Source organism: Saccopteryx bilineata, chromosome 11, assembly GCF_036850765.1.
Source record: "Saccopteryx bilineata isolate mSacBil1 chromosome 11, mSacBil1_pri_phased_curated, whole genome shotgun sequence".
In the NCBI taxonomy this organism is placed as follows: Eukaryota; Metazoa; Chordata; class Mammalia; order Chiroptera; family Emballonuridae; genus Saccopteryx; species Saccopteryx bilineata.
The window spans coordinates 2743401-2762690 of NC_089500.1; the positions used below are offsets into that span (position 1 = coordinate 2743401).

The 19290-nt window shown below is 47.7% G+C and overlaps 1 non-coding gene across 1 annotated transcript; it reads left to right on the forward strand.

The window, feature by feature from the left end:
• The first annotated feature begins 3703 nt into the window (after positions 1 to 3703).
• On the forward strand, positions 3704 to 3779 carry TRNAT-GGU (transfer RNA threonine (anticodon GGU)). The gene has a single exon. It is a non-coding gene; the product is annotated as a tRNA-Thr (tRNA).
• The last annotated feature ends 15511 nt before the right edge of the window (positions 3780 to 19290 follow it).

Consider the following 19290-nt stretch of genomic DNA (forward strand, 5'->3'; position numbering starts at 1 on the left):
ATCGGACTGGGACGCAGAGGACCCAGGTTCAAAACCCTGAGGTTACTGGCTTGAGTGCAGGCTCATCTGGTTTGAGCACAGCCAACCAGCTTGAGCCCAAGGTGGCTGGCTTGAGCAAGGGGTCACATGGTCTGCTGTAGCCCCCCCCCCCCCACCATCAAGGCACATATGAGAAAGTAATCAATGAACAACTAAGGTGCCACAACAAAGAGTTGATGCTTCTCATCTCTCTCCCTTCCTGTCTGTCTATCCCTCTCTCTGACTCTCTCTCTGTCTCTGTCACACACAAAAGGGGGGGGGGGTAGGTTAAGACACTAGAAGAAAACTTACCAATAATAGTATCAAAGAACTCAGTTAATAGCCCTGCCAAAGCATCAGGGGCAGGTTGGGGAGACCTTACGTTTCCATTATTTAGGAGAGTTTCTTTGAGAAAAAGAATAAAACACTATTCAATACAAATCCTACCACCACATGCCAACTGCTCCCAGGGCTGCAGAGGGGGCCTTGCCTGTGAGAAACCTCCAAAGTTATGCCTCATTAGCTCCACCATAATTCTGCTCTGGTCCTGCCTGGTTCCAGCTCTCTCCACGGTCCGAGGTCCCCAAGCATCCCTGATGGCTATAAGCGTCTGCATTGACATCACCCAAGGAAAGGGCACTGTGTCATAAACCCAGCATTCTGCCTAGCAATTGGCCGGTGTGTGTCAGTACATGTTGAACGTAAGTGTGTGTGCTTGGTGTGTGTGTGTGCATGTGTGAGAATCTCTGTGTTGATGGTGAGACCTCACTTTTCAGTGTTCTACCTCATGCACAAAGCACAGGGGTGGAGAGAGAGAGAGAGAGAGATCGAATTCACTGTTTTATATTAACTGAAAGACTTCTAATCAAAACACCTAAAGGAAGGAATTAGGAATAGTGCCAGGGTTGAAGTTTATAACCGAGGATGCCGCTGTTATATGACTTGCACAGCGAGATGGAGAGCCATGGGTCGTACCTGTGCCCCTCCAGCAAAGCCTTCCCTGTGTTTGAATTCCAGGAAGGAGGATCGAAGAATTATGTGGACATATACTGGTGGGTGGCCAGGTTTAGGAAAGTATGTAGCAGCTTCTCTGAGCCCTTGTGGCCCATAAAAGAACATTTCACATGGTCAACTGCTCAAATTTATGTGGACCCTAAGGGGTATATTTCCAGTGCTGTGAATGGAGATACAGTCACACAATCCTCATTATTGTTATTAGAAATTGTGTGTTAACTTCTCACTCTGTGCCCCTTGTTAATAAATCGTGCGTGCGTGCATGTGTGTGTGTGTGTGTGTGTAAACTCTAAATATTTCTAATTCCCCCAGCCCACAGAACAAATGTCCCCATAGAAGAAAATGATTGCATGTAAACATCCTTCTCTGTCTCAGGGAGTCCTTCTATATGTCTTTCCCCCAATGATACCTTTTAGAGCCATAGTTTTAAAGAATAAGGTGGAAGAGACTGCACATCAAGGCCAGGCACAGCAGCTGGGGTGTAGATGACAGGACATCACGCTTGCCTTCTCCAAATGAGGAGGTCACCAACAAAGTCACCCGAGGAGCAAGGAAAACAGAGTGTGGCAGTTTGGAAGCCAAGTGTGTTTGTGGAGGGTGGGGCGTGAGAGCTGTGCAGATGATCCACTGTGTCAAATCCTCCGGGAGATGAACCAGGAACGGGACAGAAATATAAGCCCTTCCCCCACAAAAGCTCACACCAGGAAAATAAACAACGCCCAAGAAAAGAAAGGTCATCCTCATACGCTACATGGCTCAGCTCTAAATAATATTTTCAACCTCATTGTAATGTAACAATGGACTATTGATCTAATAAAAAAATGCAATATTACTCTATCAGAAAGATGGTGGCCAGGGATGGATGACCGTGGTGGAAGAAGGGGTGGGAGGCATGTGTAACAGCGGAATGTCGTCATACGGTGTCGGCAACTTAAAATCATCAGCACTGGGGTGAGGAGCCCGGAGGACTGGATTAGGGAGGACAGCATCCCTTCCACATAATAAGCCATATGGGGTTCTTTGCTTTTAAAATCATGTATATGTATATAACCTTAAAAACGGAAGAAGAAGAAGAAAATGAAAACAGTAAGGAGAGAGCTATGTCCTGGAGTGAGCTTGAAAAAAAATGACAGATCCTCCTCTTCCAAGCCCAGGTCTTGCTGCCTGGAGTTTCCATGGGACTCTCATTGTCCTCACTGCAACAGATGCAATGCATGTTTGATTGGCTTTAGATTTATGTTTTATTTTTCCATAATGATACCTCGTCACACAAGTCGGGGTACGCCTGCTCGCCCTGGATTCCAGGGAATCTGAGGATTGCTAGAACAGGGAACATGCCACCGGCAATATTCCACAAAATGATGGGGGGTGGGGGGAATTTATGTTTGCACTCGCTTGGGAGTTATACCGGTACTTTCCCTCGAATTTACATGACACTTTTCTTTCAAAGTACTCAAAGCACGTTACAGACTCTGTCTCACTAATTGTCACAACATCTTACACAGGCTGCCATCCAACTCCGTGAACGTGGAAGGGAGAGGCAAGGCTCAGAGAAGCGCTGTTTCTGGACTTGAAAGGATGACAAAAAGACTCCATTTTTTTTACACAGCAGTGAGTTTCAGCAACGAGAATCAAACTCAGTTCATTTTACATTTTTTTAAAAACAGCTTGGACCATCACGTTCCGACGTCGAACCTAAATGAAAATGGATGAGTTGTTTTCTTGAGAATTTTCTAAAAATAATTATAACTAAGCAGAGAAAAAATACATTCCAAGTAAAATTGCCCAAACTGGTTCCATGGCTTATTTATCTTAGAGCTGTTCATAGGTCCAAGGGGGGAGGAACAAAACAAAACATTGAATTGTTTGGTAATCAAAAACTTTGGGGACAGCCAAAACCATCTTGAAAAACAACAACAAAGTTGGACTGCTTACCCTTCCTAATTTTAAAACTTACTACAGAGCTGCAGTAGTCAAATCAGTGTGGTGCTGGATCGAGACTGACTGGAGGCCAATAGAATAGGACAGAAAGCTTGGAAATTAATCCTCACACACACGGCCAGATGATTTTGACAAGGGGAAAGACTACACAACGGGGAAAAGGCAGACTCTTCACTAAATGGTGCTGGGACAACGGAGACATCCACGTGCAGAGGAACAGAATTGGACCCTTACCTTATACCGCATACAAAAATGAACTCAAAATAGAGCAAAGACCTAGTCACCAGAGCTAAAACTATAACTCTTAGAAGGAAACACAGAGGAAAAGTCTCGTGTGACATTGGATTTGGCAATGGTTCTTGGTAGCAAAAATACAGGTAACAAAAGTAAAACTAAATAAATTGTGTTTCATCAAAATGAGAAAAAAAACTTTTGTAGATCAAAGAACATGCTCAAGAGAGCAAAAAGACAGCCCACATATTGGGAGAAAATGTTTGCAATTCATGGATCTGGTAAGAAATTCATATCCAGAATATAGAGAAAACTCCTACAGCTCAGTAACAAAACAAACAAACAAAACCAAAAATGAATAACACAATTCAAAAATGAACAACAACAACAAAAACGTGAACAGATATTCCTGCAAAGAAGATACAAAAATGACCAACAAGCGCACAAAACAAGTTCCACCTCACCAGCCCTCAGGGAAAGGCCCATGAAAACCATACTGGCCCGGGCCGGTTGGCTCAGTGGTAGAGCGTCTGCCTGGTGTGCAGAAGTCCCGGGTTCGATTCCCGGCCAGGGCACACAGGAGAAGCACCCATCTGCTTCTCCACCCCTCCCCCTCTCCTTCCTCTCTGTCTCTTTCTTCCCCTCCCGCAGCCAAGGCTCCATTGGAGCAAAGATGGCCCGGGTGCTGGGGATGGCTCCTTGGCCTCTACCCCAGGCGCTAGAGTGGCTCTAGTCGCAACAGAGCGATGCCCCAGAGGGGCAGAGCATCGCCCCCTGGTGGGCGTGCCGGGTGGATCCTGGTCGGGCGCATGCGGGAGTCTGTCTGTCTCTCCCCATTTCCAGCTTCAGAAAAATACAAAAAAAAAAAAAAAAGAAAAAAACCATACCACGATAACTCTTCATACCCACTGAAATGACTGTTACCCAAAACAATGGAAAGTAACCACAGCTGGCAAGGATGTGGAGAAATTGGAGTCCTTGCGCACCACTGGTGAGAATGTCAGATGCTGTCACCACTGCAGGACACAGTTGGGTAGCTCCTCAAAATGTTAAACTCAGAGAGAGTAGCCGTCTGAAGCAGCAATGCTGCTTCTGGGGATCCATCCAAAGGAACGAACGCAGGGACTCAAATTGATACCTCTACCCCAACGTGCGCAGCGGCATTAGTCACGACAGCCAGAAGGTAGGAACAGCCCAAGCATCCCTCAATGGATGAACGATAACCAAGGCACTGCTGCCATACAACAGACTATCACTCAGCCTTCTGTAGTTAGGCAGTTCCGATGCCAGCGACAACATGGACGAACCTTGAGGACATGAAGGTGGAGATAGCCAGACACAGAAGGACAAGTCCCGTATGATTCTACTTAGAGGAGGGACACGGTGCTGTCAGTCATAGAGACAGAAAGTAGGACAGAACAGTGACCAGGGGCCGGGGGAGGAAGAACGGGAGTTGTTATGTAATAGGGACTGAGTTTCAGCTTGGGATGATGAGAAAGTTCTGGAAATACATAATGATGATGGTTGTGCAATGAATGTACTTAATGCCACTGAATTGTACACTTAAAATGGTTCATTTGGCCCTGGCCGGTTGGCTCAGCGGTAGAGCATCGGCCTGGCGTGTGGGGGAAGCCGGGTTTGATTCTCAGCCAGGGCACATAGGAGAAGTGCCCATTTGCTTCTCCACCCCCCTCCTCCTTCCTCTCTGTCTCTCTCTTCTCCTCCCACAGCCAAGGCTCCATTGGAGCAAAGATGGCCCGGGCGCTGGGGATGGCTCCTTGGCCTCTGCCCCAGGCACTAGAGTGGCTCTGGTCGCGGCAGAGTGACGCCCCCGGAGGGGCAGAGCATCGCCCCCTGGTGGGCAGAGCGTCGCCCCTGGTGGGTGTGCCGGGTGGATCCTGGTCGAGCGCATGCGGGAGTCTGTCTGACTGTCTCTCCCTGTTTCCAGCTTCAGAAAAAAAAAAAAAAAGGTTCATTTGGGCCTGACCAGGCAGTGGCGCAGTGGATAGAGCGTTGGACTGGGATGCCGAAGACCCAGGTTCGAGACCTCGAGGTTGCCAGCTTGAGCGCGGGCTCATCTGGTTTGAGCAAAGCTCACCAGCTTGGACCCAAGGTCGCTGGCTTGAGCAAGGGGTTACTCGGTCTGCTGAAGGCCTGCGGTCAAGGCACATATGAGAAAGCAATCAATGAACAACTAAGGTGTCGCAACGAAAAACTGATAATTGATGCTTCTCATCTCTCTCTGTTCCTGTCTGTCTGTCCCTATCTATCTCTCTCTCTGACTCTCTCTCTGTCCCTGTTAAAAAAAAAAAAAAAAAGTTAATCTGGTCCATTTTGGGTGATGTGCATTTTACCAACAAATACATACTATTTAAAAATAAAAGGAAAAGCTGTCTTACAAAATTGCCCACGTTCACTCTTGGGGATGCACAGCACACTATCAAAGCCTCCAGAGGATCTTGTCATGAAGAAGTCTGTTTGGCTGTATGTCACTCACTGTTTCCCAAAGATGCCCAAGTGTGAAATACAGGTCTGGTGTGTCATTTCACTCCACAAACTGGTCCAAGGGTCACCAGCAGGGAAACCGCTCTAATTGGGTTTTACAGAACCCGTGGATTGGGGTCTCCACCAACATGAGGCACCAGGTCAAGGGAAAGAGGACATCAGGGCAGGATTTTCAAAGTGGAACAAAATGTTTGCACATCACGATGACTGTGAAGATCTCCAGGGAAAGGAGGGAGGGAGGGAGGGAGGGAAAGGAAGGGAGGGAGGGAAAGGAAAGGAGGGAGGGAAAGGAAGGGAGGGAGGGAGGGAAAGGAAGGGAGGGAGGAGGGAAGGGAAGGGAAGGGAAGGGAAGGGAAGGGAAGGGAAGGGAAGGGAAGGGAAGGGAAGGGAAGGGAAGGGAAGGGAAGGGGAGGCTCGAAGAAAAATGGAAGTGTCCCTCTTGTCTTAAAGGAGTCGTCTTCCTCAGGTATTTCTTTCTCAAAAAGTGATTAAAGAACAAAATCTATGCCCTGATCTATAGGATGGAAGACATACTCAGCAAGTCTTTGTGTTCTTGCAAAAGAGCACCAGCAAAGGAGGATGGGGGTGGGTTGTGCAGGTCTGTGAGTCCCTGTGGGACTCACAGCTGGGACATAGCCTGGTCCAGAGTCCAGTGGGGCCCAGAATATCCCAGCAGCTTCCCAGCTTTAAGGGACTGCAGCTGATGCACCTCTGGGCAGGGCAGCACCCAGAGGCTTCGGACTCCCTGCACGCCATGTCTCGGAGTGAACAGTGTTCTCTCCTCACTGTGCACCCCATTCCAACTAAACATAGAGATGATCCAAGTGCAACCGCAAGCCCCCATGTCCCTTCTGGGCTCAGGTGGGGATGCCAGGAAGGGGAAAATTAAAAGCAGAAAGAGAGCACTTCGGGTGTGTAGCTGAATGCTACCTGGTCACTGTGGCTGCTAGCCGGGACCAAGGCTGGGAGAGTACGGCCAGGCCAGGGCAACTGTTGCAGGTGGGACCCCCCACTGCCTGGAGCACCTGCTCCAGACGCCAGGGATCCCAGGGCCCCGTGAGACCCCAGCAGCCTGCTCTGCACCCCCTGCTGATAGGATGTTGCATCTCTCATCTACAAGGGCTGCTGCACATTGACCCTCCCAGGTGTGTCTATGTTGGACCCCAATGATGGCAGAGAGGAGGACAGGCTGATCGAGCTCTGTGCCTAGTCCTCTCGGGGTTAATTAGCACTGGGGGTGTGCACTGTGCACGCACTGAGTTATATCCGACTGTGTTGCCGGAGAAAAACCTTTCTCTCCTCCCCTCCCTTCCCCAGCACAGGCCTGGAAGGGGCCTTTGTCACTGGGTCAGTGGGGACACCCTCAGCTTATTTCATTCACTGCACTCTCCAAATTTGGACACATTCTGTCTAAAGGTCAATGATGGGCTTACTCTCATATTTATGGACTGAATACTTCCCTCCAAAAGAAGCTAATGATAGACTAAAGGACAGGCCGATCAAAACACCAGCCACAGAAGGGAGGAGCCACGGAGGCACGCACACTGAAGCCCACCCACACCCCTGCCCGCACAGCGCAGTGACGTCTGGGACATCTCTTTCCACCTTGATCTCTCCCCAGATGAACACTTGTTAAATCTATCTTGACACAAATCAGTGTTTTAACCAAGAGAGCCGATTATTCCCAACCTTCCCCTGGCAGAAATAATAACATTGAACAAACAACTTCTTGCCTGTTACCAGGTCCCCCAGGTCTGCCCCCTCCATGCCCGGAAGCCTGGGGAGGGAGGTTCCGGGGTGTTTCCCAGGGGAATGTGGGATGGACGACTCTGAGTTGCGGGTTCTCCTTTGTGGGGTGCATGGCACCCCGATACCGGCATGTGCGACCGTGTCATAAACTCTCGGCATTTCTGATCATCGGCTGACACCAGACTAAACATTCTCGCACTGATTGGGCCCAAATGTAGTCGTACTGTAATGAAAACATGCTCTGTGTACCGCTACAATGACTAACTTAGGAGGTACACCTGGAACTCTCCAAGCCACTGTGTCCTGGAAGATGCTCCTAGTATTTTTGGCCAAACACCACTGGCTACATCATCTCTTTCAACCTTATTTTTCACAATGCATTCCTTACCCCTCACCATCACGTCGTTGTGGCCAACAGGACACTTTCTCACGCGGCAGGTCGGCCTCTGATCATTGGAAGTCGTGCGGTGAAATGGTTTCTGTCTAGATCCTGACTTCCCCCTGCCATGTGACCACCTGGAGGACACGCCAGTGCATCCTGACCTGGCCTGTGTCACTCCTCACAGGAGACGATTTGTACATTCAGAGGCAACACGTCCTGCTACAGATCACCCACGATGCCACACAGAAGGTCAGCCCAGAGGCCGCGGCTGTATTCTCACAAACAGCTCTCCTTTCTTGAGTGCTAACCCTGGCCCAGGTTGTAGGCCAGGCTCCCCGTGTGTTGCCTCCTCCCTTAATCGTCACATCCATCCTTTCAGGAAGGGGGTGGCTATCTACAGTTAGCCCCTGATTTCTGATGGGGAAACTGAGTCACACAGTGACTTCTTTAGATATGTAGGATTTGACACGACTCCAAAGCTGATGCTTTTCCTGATCCTCCGAAACCAGCTCCAGCCAGACCCGCCCTGCAGACACAGGCTGAGCACCTTTGCGTCCGCCGCTCCAGGGGGCCCCAGGATGGAAGAGCCCTAGACCCTCACCTGATACATGGGGGGGAGGGCTGTGAGCCATTGCTCGTGGGGCTGGTGGAGCTGAAGGAAAGAATGATGATGAACTAAATCAAGACGGGAGATGAAAAGCTAAGGTTTGCGGTGACTCAAACAGCTAAAAATATCTAAACGCAGGTAACAGATGAGGAGAGAAAGGTGAGTTGAAATAAGACAGTTGGTTTGAAAAAAAAAAGGAATCAAAACTGAATAAGGAACACATGGTTCTGGAACATAAATCGAGCATCGCCAAAGGACCAAAAAGGAAAAATCATCAGGACAGTATGTGACCTACTGTCTCCTTGACCATCCAGACGGTGGGCCACCAAAGTGCTTCTTCCTCAAAGCCATCAGATTTCAACCCCCAGGAAACCAAACAGGATTCCAATCCGGGTTCATAGCAAAAAGAAAGGGGTTCCTCCAGCCTCTGTTCATGTCAAAGTTTCCTCTTGACGTACACACATACCCCTCAACCTAGTTCATTCACCTCTGAGCCCAGTGAAGTCAATGGTCAGAATCTTACAGTGATAAAAAAAAAACACTGCTCACAGCCAAGTAACCTCTCTGCACATCTCCCTTGGAAATCCATATCGTGAGTGGGGGAAGGACGCAGCCACACTGGAGTCCAAGGTTGTCCACTTTGACAACCACCCAAACCTTCTCCAACTGTCTTCTGCTTGCCTGGACCCCATTCTCTCCCTCCAACTCAGACATCACATTGTAGACATTGTAGCAATCTGATTTTAACTGAACTTTCGCTGTAATACAGGAGGATACCCTTGGAGCTATGACACCCCAAAATCATTGAACCCCGCAAAGCAGCCAATGTTTTGTCCTCTGATTCAAGTATGTGATTTATCTCACTTACTGACCAGGGCATTTGCCTGTTTAGCACCTTAAAAAAAGAAACTGCTTGAGGCCCTGGCCGGTTGGCTCAGCGGTAGAGCGTCGGCCCGGCGTGCAGGGGACCCGGGTTCGATTCCCAGACAGGGCACATAGGAGAAGCGCCCATTTGCTTCTCCACCCCCAACCCTTCCTCTCTGTCTCTCTCTTTCCCTCCCGTAGCCAAGGCTCCATTGGAGCAAAGATGGCCCAGGCGCTGGGGATGGCTCCTTGGCCTCTGCCCCAGGCACTAGAGTGGCTCTGGTCACGGCAGAGAGACGCCCCGGAGGGCCAGAGCATCGCCCCCTGGTGGGCAGAGCGTCGCCCCTGGTGGGCGTGCCGGGTGGATCCCGGTCGGGCGCATGCGGGAGTCTGTCTGACTGTCTCTCCCCATTTCCAGCTTCAGAAAAATACAAAAAAAAAAAAAAAAACCTGCTTGAAAAAAGCCTTCCATGATATGTTTGCGAACAAGAGGACAGATGTCTGGTAAGGTGTGTTTGTAATTGATTGATTAACTCTAAGGGCAGTAATGACGATATCATGGGGGATTAGCCCCTCCGCGTATTGAGCACAGAATAAAGCCCATTCCTTGTGTTATATTTATTTTGATGAAAAAGAAACTGAGGTTCCTGAAATAGTCCCAGTCCCCACATCCCCTGCTCTCTCCACAATAGCATGATATCAAAAGTCCTGATTAGCAATGGTCAATATCCACTCAGGGATGCCATCCAGGGCCTGGAACAAACTCATGATGTCCTTTCCACATTTACGTGCAAAACTTATGTGAGGATACTGGTGTCCTGTTGACCACAGTTAACAGTTGATACCAAGCTGGGACCCACCTCCAGCATTTCCAAATAAAGCAACAAACCAAATGTAAGTGTACAGCTAAGAAATCAGGTTCAAAACTACAGTGACATGAGTGTATCCCCTCCAGAGCTGCCCCTGTCAGCAGCATGCGTGCATAGGACCTAAATGTTTTTCTTTTTTTTGGACCTAAATGTTTTTCTTGAGACCACAACATGTGTCCGCAGCATGACGTGGCTGCCAACAAGCTAATTGGAATGCAGGGAGGGTCATCTCTGGTCATGTCTTTCTGTCCTGTGAGGATCATCTGGAATTCCCAGTGGACACTGATGCAGGATAAAGCCAGAGGCACTGCCCACTGCAATTCTAGATGTTGCCGCCCTTCTAAAGTGCATCACGAAGTAGAAACGAACACGGGCAGAGGGCTAACCGTCACACAAAGGAGTGACGGCCAGAGTGGTGTCTGAAGGAGCGCGAGACGCGATTCTCTCATCAGCAGCACGGCCATCAGACACGAGCTGCGACTGCGTTTGCGTGATAAGACTTGCTAGGGAGTGGAAAGGCACAGTGTGAAATGCTCTTATAGCACAAAAAATGGTTGCGAGGAGGTGTTGGCACTTGGAAAACGACGCATCTCCTTCCTACTGCCTTTAGTCTGCCTGTTCTCCAGGAGTCCTGTTTGGAAACCTTGGGTGTCCGAACTGATACCGAGTACCATGTGCACCTCTTACCCCCCTCCCCAGTCCTTTCCCCAGGGACGAACGGAACACAGCAGGGTCAGCACAGAAAGTGATTTTGCTGTGTGTTTAGTTTACCTTTCACTCCAATGTTCAAATAGAGTATTGCATTTCTGTGCGTACCAAGTCACATACACAGGAAAGGGCCGCAGTCCACACTCGGTGGTCCCGACAATTAAGGATGTTGACAAGCAAGGGGTTTAAGTCAAGTTTCCCCAGAACAAACGGCAATGGATGCAGCTTCGAGTTCAACACCCACTGAGTCATTTTCCCTTCATCTATGGCTTCTCCTTCTGGAAGACTCTGGGGGGAATTTTTTGTTGTTGTTGTTATTGTTTTAAAGGCTAGAAGGTCTGGGAAGAGTGACGTCTCTTGGGTGGATTGACTATGACGTGTGTTCATGTTTCTTGACGATCGTTCGGTTTTGACTGGCGGAAATCCCCGTTAAATCAGTTACTCCCTTTCTCCTTCCTCCCTCCCCCCACCCTGCACCCACCACAACCCAGCATCGCTTGGTTTTGGACCACCCTATCCCACCCCCATCCAAGTCAACCAAACTCTTGATATGAAACGGCCTCTCTTTCCTGTCCACTCTATGAATATAGGCTTTCAAAGAACACAACGCCCCTGTCCAGGAGAGGCTGGGCACCTCCCAAGCTGGGAGTCTGGGAGTCTCTTCAGCACACTCCTAGGAGAGAGTGTGGAGGTGCGTGTGTGTGTGTGTGTGTGTGCACGCATGCGTGGGCGCATGGGCGCGTGTGCACTCACAGGGGAAGGGGTGGGTGGGCAGAGATACAGAGCACCGGAAACCATCTGCACCTAAAGAAATGAAAGAGCATTTCCAGAGCAATTGAAGCCCCTCTGCCGAACAATGACGACAGCTCCTCATTTTCGACAACAATAGAGGGCACGTAGGAGTCAGCTCATTAGAATATCTGGGGCTCTTTTCTGTTCTCTCTGCATTAAAGCCCCCATAATGTCAGTTGTCACTTATTAATGACAATTAACTAGTAATCAGCACCGAGAGTCTTCGAGGTGGTCTTTCCCTGACAGGTGAAGAAAGAGAACATTGCGGTGTGCCATGCAGTGACACGGAACCTTCAAAGGGAGCAGAGCATTTCCATAAATTATTTCAGGAAAAAATTTTCCTTTATAAGTTCTCTAAAGCTTAAGGATCTTTAACCCTAGAAAGGCCATGCTCCAACCTTCCTTCTGTAGCTCCTTTCTTACCAGGTGAGACCTATGCACCATTGGCGATGGTTGTCTCCCTCCTCCCATTCCAGACGTCCACTCAATAGGCCACGCCACTCCTGGTGCATCTCAGCTTCTGGGTCCTAGGTTTTAGTTAGGTCCACCCCTATGCATAACCTTCAGTGACATCCCTCTGGGTCTCCGTAGGCTTCCACGTGTTACATTTTACCCGCGGCCGCCTTGGTCAAGTGGCCTGATTCCGACCTCTCTCGGGCACTCCCTCTGTGTAAGGTGGGTCTGTGTGCTTCTCAGTTCCTTGTGATGTGGGTGACAGAATGGCTGTAGCCTGTCTAATCTGTGCAGGGTCCCCCCGCCCCCCAAGTCTCAGCCCTCCCACTGCTCTTCCTCTCAAGGGCGTGGCCAACAGCCTTCCCCACCAAATGCAGGATCTGAACACAAATGCCTGCTTGGCACACAGCCGTTCACCCGGGGCCCCTCCTCTTGGCTTCTCTACGATGCAAAAAGTGCCTGGCTAACTGGAAGGACTCTAGGAGTGAGGATTTTCAAGAAGGGGACACTTGGGGTGGGGTAAGAAGGGTAAATGTTATCACTACAGGAGAGAGAACTGCATTCTGTCTTTGAGGAGTTGAGGCTCAGGGAAGGCCAAATTCTGCCTTAGGGTATGATCGCCAGTGTGCCCCCTGTGAGAAGTACGATGAGCAAGGGCACTGCCCATTTCTCATTTAAAAAAAAAAAAAAGGTGGACTGCATCTATTCATGCCAAAACAATGCAGTTAGACTATTCTCCTGGCATGGAAACCAATGGCTAAATGCATGGCATTCAAAGTAGTGTCTCAAATCTAAGACTTTCTATTCCTAAATACAGCATTCCGTTCTTGAAAAGGTAAACCTCTGGAGGAAGATAACAAGGAATTTAAAAAGCTAGATGTCTCAGCAGGAAAAAAAAGGCAGCATGTTTTTATTAAAATGGAAATTTTAAGAAAAGTGAGGTCATCTGGAGAGTAACTTTGTGCCCCCTTTTCTAGAAATCTGTTGTTTTCTCCTGAGCAGCTAGAGTGCTGGGGACTTGCTGTGCCTTGTGGTGCTTCCCATGTTTTGTTAGAAGAATCTCATGATATTACCGTGCTGCCGTGACAACAAATAGGATGTTACGTGTGTCGCCAGTGCAAGTTTCCCACTACCTGACCAGCACTTAGAGATGAAGATGCACGTTATGTTTAAGGAAACAGTCTCTGTGAAAAGAATTTCCACTTTAAATGCCTTCATATTTTAAAAAAAGGAAAATAGTTCAGAGTAACTGAAGTTTGAACAAAGTCCTTGCTGTCATATTCCTGTTGGCCAGTCATTTCAGATTGTTATGCCATCGGTGCTTACCAACTGATGGATGCTGAAAGAGGAAGGTGTCCCAGTAGAGATGCCTAGGGTCCAATTTTGAGATGTGGTTACTGATCATGGCATTCAACAAGGCAAACACCCACAGTTCCGTTACACAGACAGCATGTGAGCTGCTTGTCCTGGATGCGAACATCCAAGGTCATGGTTTGTGCATTTCGTGACCTTTTAAAAGAGTGAGGACCAGACTCTCCAAAAGGGGGAATATATCGTTTTGAAAGTGGACATCGGATTTATTAATATTGTTTTTGCAAATATCGTACAAATGTCTCTTCAAGTTAAAATTTTGAAACCTAACTGAAGAATTGCCTTCTATAATGTTAATGGTTTTAAAGAGTCAAAGGTGGAAATTGGTTCATATAATGATTAATTGATTGATTGTTAATCAATAAAAACTGAGCACAATGGCAGAGGTATGTTATCAGAAAGCTAAGGCTTGGAAATATGATGCACTGTATAACGTTAAACTACACAGGCCACAAAGGATTTGAAAATCCCCACCTTTCTTCGTTTTATGGGTACTTTGCACTTATTACACACTCACAGAATTTGTTGTGCTACAAAAAGAAATTCGTAGTTTGTCAGCTGGATGAAAATGAAAAAGTTACTCTAAAAACACGGATAAATGCATAAAACTTCACGGAAAGGAGAGAAACGTTTTAATCTTGGAATCAGTTGAGTGCCTTGTAGCAAGCAGCTTCTAGGAAATCCAGTCGGGTATGAGTTCAGTGGAAGACCTGGTCATGATTCCAGTTACGCAGAATGGGATTCTCCTTATCAGCTAGGTGTTTTAGAAACTGCTGGTCCCGATGTAATCATCCTGGGTCACCTTCACTAATGTACCTTTGGGTCAAATAGGCTTTCCAAGAAAAACATCCCTAAAATTTCAGGTTTGTGTGGAATGCTCTCAGTCTCAAAAACCTCCTTTGAAATTCATTTTTAAGCAATGCATACTCCCCAACCTAGAAACTACATTTTTTTTAGTTTATATTAAAATATGATGAAGTGAAGCAACTCAGACAGAGAAAGACAAATACTGTATGATTTCACCTAATATATGAAATCTAAAACAGAAAAAAAAAATAATGAGGAACTCATAAAAAGAACAGATGGGTGGTGGCCGTAGGCAGAGGAATTGCGTGGACAAGATCGGTGAAGTCAGTCAAAGGGCACAAACATGCAGTTAGGAAGTCAGCAAGTCCTGGGCATGTGATGCCCAGCATAGTGACACAGCTAACAATCTTGAAAGTGACTAAGAAAGTAGACCTTAAAAGTTTTCATCGCAAGAAAAAAAAATATTGTAACAACATGTGGTGACAGATGTTAAATAGACTTATTGGGGTGATCTTTTACCAATATGTGCCATCATGTTGAGTCATCATGTTGTATACTTGAAACTAATATAATATCAAATATACCTCAATAAATAAAAGATGTGTGCCATATCTTAAACATTTTAACAAAAATGTGATGAGATCTATGAGCCCACTGTTTCTACGACTGTTCGGCTGGGAGAAGTGAATTATGCATTCCGATCAGAAGCCTGAAGACATCAGGTTCTCAGCCAGCAACCCCTTTGAACTTGAGCTCTGCCACAAACAAATCAGTGGGAGATCACTCTGGTATAGACTCGTCATGTAGTCTTTCTCTCTTCCTTTCTCTCCCTCCAGCTGTTGTTTTTATTAATTTTTCAATTACAGTTTCATTCAATATTATTCTGAATTAGTTTCAGGTGTGCAGCACAGTGGTTAGACAATCTTATCCTTCATAAAGTGGTCCCCCAATAGCTCCAGTACCGCCTGGCAGCATACCTACTTATTCCAGTATTAACTATTGCCCTACACTGTTCTTTGCATCCTCATGACCACCCTGTAACTAACAATTGGTACTTCGTGATCCCTTTTCTTACATGGAGTCACTCAAAGCGATCAAATCTCATCTTCCCAGGTTGGTCCACTTTATTAATAGAGATTATCTTTGTTTTCCTAACCAATACTAATTGTACACTGGTCATCGAAATCACAGAATTTGGAACTTTTCTCCCTGGTAGAAGTTTAATAATTTAAAGACAGTGAAAAGTACAGTCTGACCAGGAGTGGCGCAGTGGATAGAGCATTGACCTGGAATGCTGAGATCCCAGATTCAAAACTCCAAGGTCACTGGCTTGAGTGCAGGCTCACTAGCTTGAGCACAGGGTTTCTGGATTGAGCGTGGGATCATAGTGAAGCCCAAGGTGGCTGGCTTGAGCAAGAGGTCACTTGTTCTGCTGTAGCCCCTGGTCAAGGTACATATGAGAAAGCAATCAATGAACTAAAGTGTCCTTCCTGTCTCTCTCGCTTGCTAAAAAAAAAAAAATAGCGAAAGGTACATTATTTACTTGACATCATTGGTGGGTTTTAATGAGCCATGGTCTAGGGACTAAACTGTCATGCTCTAGGACACAGGGAACTGCTAAGAAGAACCCTGCTCAGCTCTTCTCTCTTTGTCGTCTGTACAATATGGAAATGAGCCCCCTAAGTCTAAGTGAAATCATGACTCACGTACAAGCACTCCAATACGTCCTAATACTCACAAACCAGCTTTTCTCTACTGAACAGCAACGGACAATAAAGACAAAAGGTATTAATACATTTAAACATCAAGAACTACCTTGGCCAGTTAGTAAAAAGAGACAGAAATAAAATAGAAAAAAACAACAAAAACAACTTTTGTGCACAAAGAAAAGCTGCAGAGAAAGGTCACTCTGTGATGGGTCCGTGAACAGGGATGGGTGTCCTTGTGGGCAAGTCGGCCGCATGTATCAAACCACGCCATGAAGCAGAATTTCATTTCTATGTGTTTGTGCTAAGAAAACGATCAGAAATGTGGAATGGACAGACGGTCCTTGCCGTCATTTGTAACAGTGAAAATGTAAACCTAAAGGTTGCTTTGTCAAATTCTAACTAGTCACTAGTTGACGAAACCATTAGACATCTCAGTAAGATTAGCCATATTTGATATTTAATGAAATGGGGAAAATATGCATTATACACTATCAAGTAGAGAAAGCAAAGTACAAAAGTGTGTTCAGGGTGACCTCTATTTTGTAGAAACATGGGGGGGATGTTGCCACTGAAACATTCACAATGATTTTTTGGAGATGACAGCATGAATTAATGTTTATTTCCTTCTTGATTCCTTTGTTTCAAGTCTTCTGCGACTATGTATCACTCTTTTATAGGAATAAAGATGATGGAAAAAGCACAAGTGCTCTCCAAATTTTATTCCTTGGTGTCTTATAAGTTTACAGTTCAATACTGGCCTTCAATGATGGCCATTGTCTTCAGAGAAATAAGACGACAATTAGTAACAAGAGATCTTGCCTCAGAAAAATGCAGAACCCCTTATTTGTATGAGCAGGTTTCTGAAAAATTGGAAGAAGTTTAGACATGCTTTTAGACTAATGAAAGGAGCTTTGTAAAGGTTACTAAATGGAGAAACGTAGGGGCATCCATCTTAAGTTTTTAACCATTTTTTTGCATACCGTGCCTAAAAGATTGTTTCTGTCCATAAACCCTGATCGGCCATGACTTCATAGGCTTCCTGATCTCTTTCAGTCTTGACTAAATAGCCACAAAGATTTTCACCCAGGGCACATTCTGAGCAATACCTCAACCCTTTTAAAACCCCAGTGAAAAGAAAAAAAAAATTAAATTCGTTATGAAAGCCAAGGCTCACGTAAGTTTACCTCTGCACAGGCTTGTGTGCAACGTGGCCATAACCGATAGAAACCACCATGCAGCCAAGTCACTACCCAGCTCCCACAGCCTCCTACCGGGTGGCGGGCAGCCCTCTCTCTCCTGCCGCTCAGGGCCATTGGCTGCCAGGCTCCAGAAGACGCAGACCTTGTCCCCAGGGCTAAGGAGGGACTGGGAGAAACAGAGCACACAGGAGATTAGGTGGCGGGAGAGAGACAGATGCAGTTATCCCAATACAGGTGAAGGAAGCGGGACGTCTGTACGGCGACTCCTCGGACTGGAGGTGCCCCTGCGGCTTCCTCAGACTATTCACTCCCCGTCTCTCCATGAATCGCGTTTCCGCATCACCGGGTAGACCTGTGCTCGTTGAAGTTGCTACAAACTCATAACAAACATTATTTCAACTCACTTTTCGGATCCAACAGAAAATGGAGCCACCCTGCTTTTCAAGTGAAGGTAGGTTGCAGGTGGAGGCCTGGGAGGGGTGGACGGCTGCTCCAGGAGGCCCGCATAGCCCCGTCCAACAGCAGCGCCTGGAACACCCCACTCTTGTCCCCATCCCACAGAAGGTGCCTAGGCCCGTCACGGCCACCCCCTCCCCTGGAGAAGGGGGTGATTAGGGGCACAGGCTGGGACAAAGCCAGAGCTTTGAGCTCAAGCTCAAGTTGTGTCAACCCCGAGCCACGGGGCCTCGGGCAGTGTCTGTGAAGTGAGGGGCTCAGGAGGGGTAGCAACAGACCCCTGTGCACGCTGCGAGGCCTGAGTGAGCTGCCGTGCGTGAGGCACCCAGACGGACCCCAGCGTGGACGAAGCACCCCGTAACTACAACTGGGGTCCCATCTCTGTTGTTGGCATGAGTGGTTGTAAGACAACCTGGTCTCGTACCCATCGGTCGGGGAACTGTGGTCAAGGACAACACAGCAATGTGGCTGATGAATGAGAAAAAGAAAAAATTAAAAAGAGGCCACCTGCATTCTGCGTCCAGGCCCCAGTGTCAGAACCTGGGTTGCAAGCAGCTTTCGAGTTGCTCAGAGGGCACTCACAGGCACGGAACCAGCCCTGTCCAGAGCCTGCGGCTCCCTTTCCCACGCTGCCCAGAGCTCCGGCCCTCCCTCCGGGAGAGATCACGTCATCGTCTTTGCAGGCCTGCAGTGATACGAACGTAACCTCAAAGGACTATCAGGCATGGACCCCAGGTCTGCCAGAGTCCTAACGGTTGTTCTTCTCTGTCTCCCCAGGAACCCAAAGTACATAATCACCCAGTAACTGAACCGAAATGTCTAAATGGCCAGAGCTCCTAAAGGGTGGAGCTCTTCAATAATGCAGTCGGGAGCCTGGCCCAGCTTGCCAGATGCATCTAGGACATTGGCACAGAGGCTATAAATATGGCAGCCCTGCCCGCCGTCGGGAAATGGCCACTGGGGGGACGGGCAGCCTGGATGGGACCATGGGAAGTCACAGGCAAAACTCAGCTGCTTCTGAATGTAGCGCCCAAAGTTCTACCCTTTCTCAGGATGTATTTTTCTTTCTTTCTTTTGGAAATTGAAGCAAAAGAAAGAAAAGAAACTTTTCCTGCTGTGTCTTAAGAGTTTCTGGGCCAGGAACCCTGACATCCACGTTTCCCACAAAACAGGCTCTGGACCTCAGGGCTCAGGAGCCTGCGAGCTCACCTGCCCTGCCAAGCATCCTGCAGGTCCCCTCAGGAGCGGCCCTTAGTGCCATGGCAACCTGCAGAAGACCAGTCCTAAATGCTAAATTGGAAGGCAGCTCATTTTTGTGTTTGGGTTTTTTTTTTTTTAATAATTGTACATATTTTAAAGTGCAGATATCAGACCTTCCTCTCTGGAGCCACGCAGAGCTAGCCCCACGATGTACCCACGCACCCACTCCCAGAGCCTTCCCTGCCAGAGGAGGACCTCCCCTTCTACGCTGTTGAGTTTCCTGGATGCCCAGAAAGCATCGCTGTAAACACCTGTCAGCTACCCATGAGGATGCTCCCCACCCACACCCACCACCATGCCCTGTGTGGCTCAACTCAGTGGCAGCCAGGGGTGAGGGGGTGGCGTCAAAAAGGTT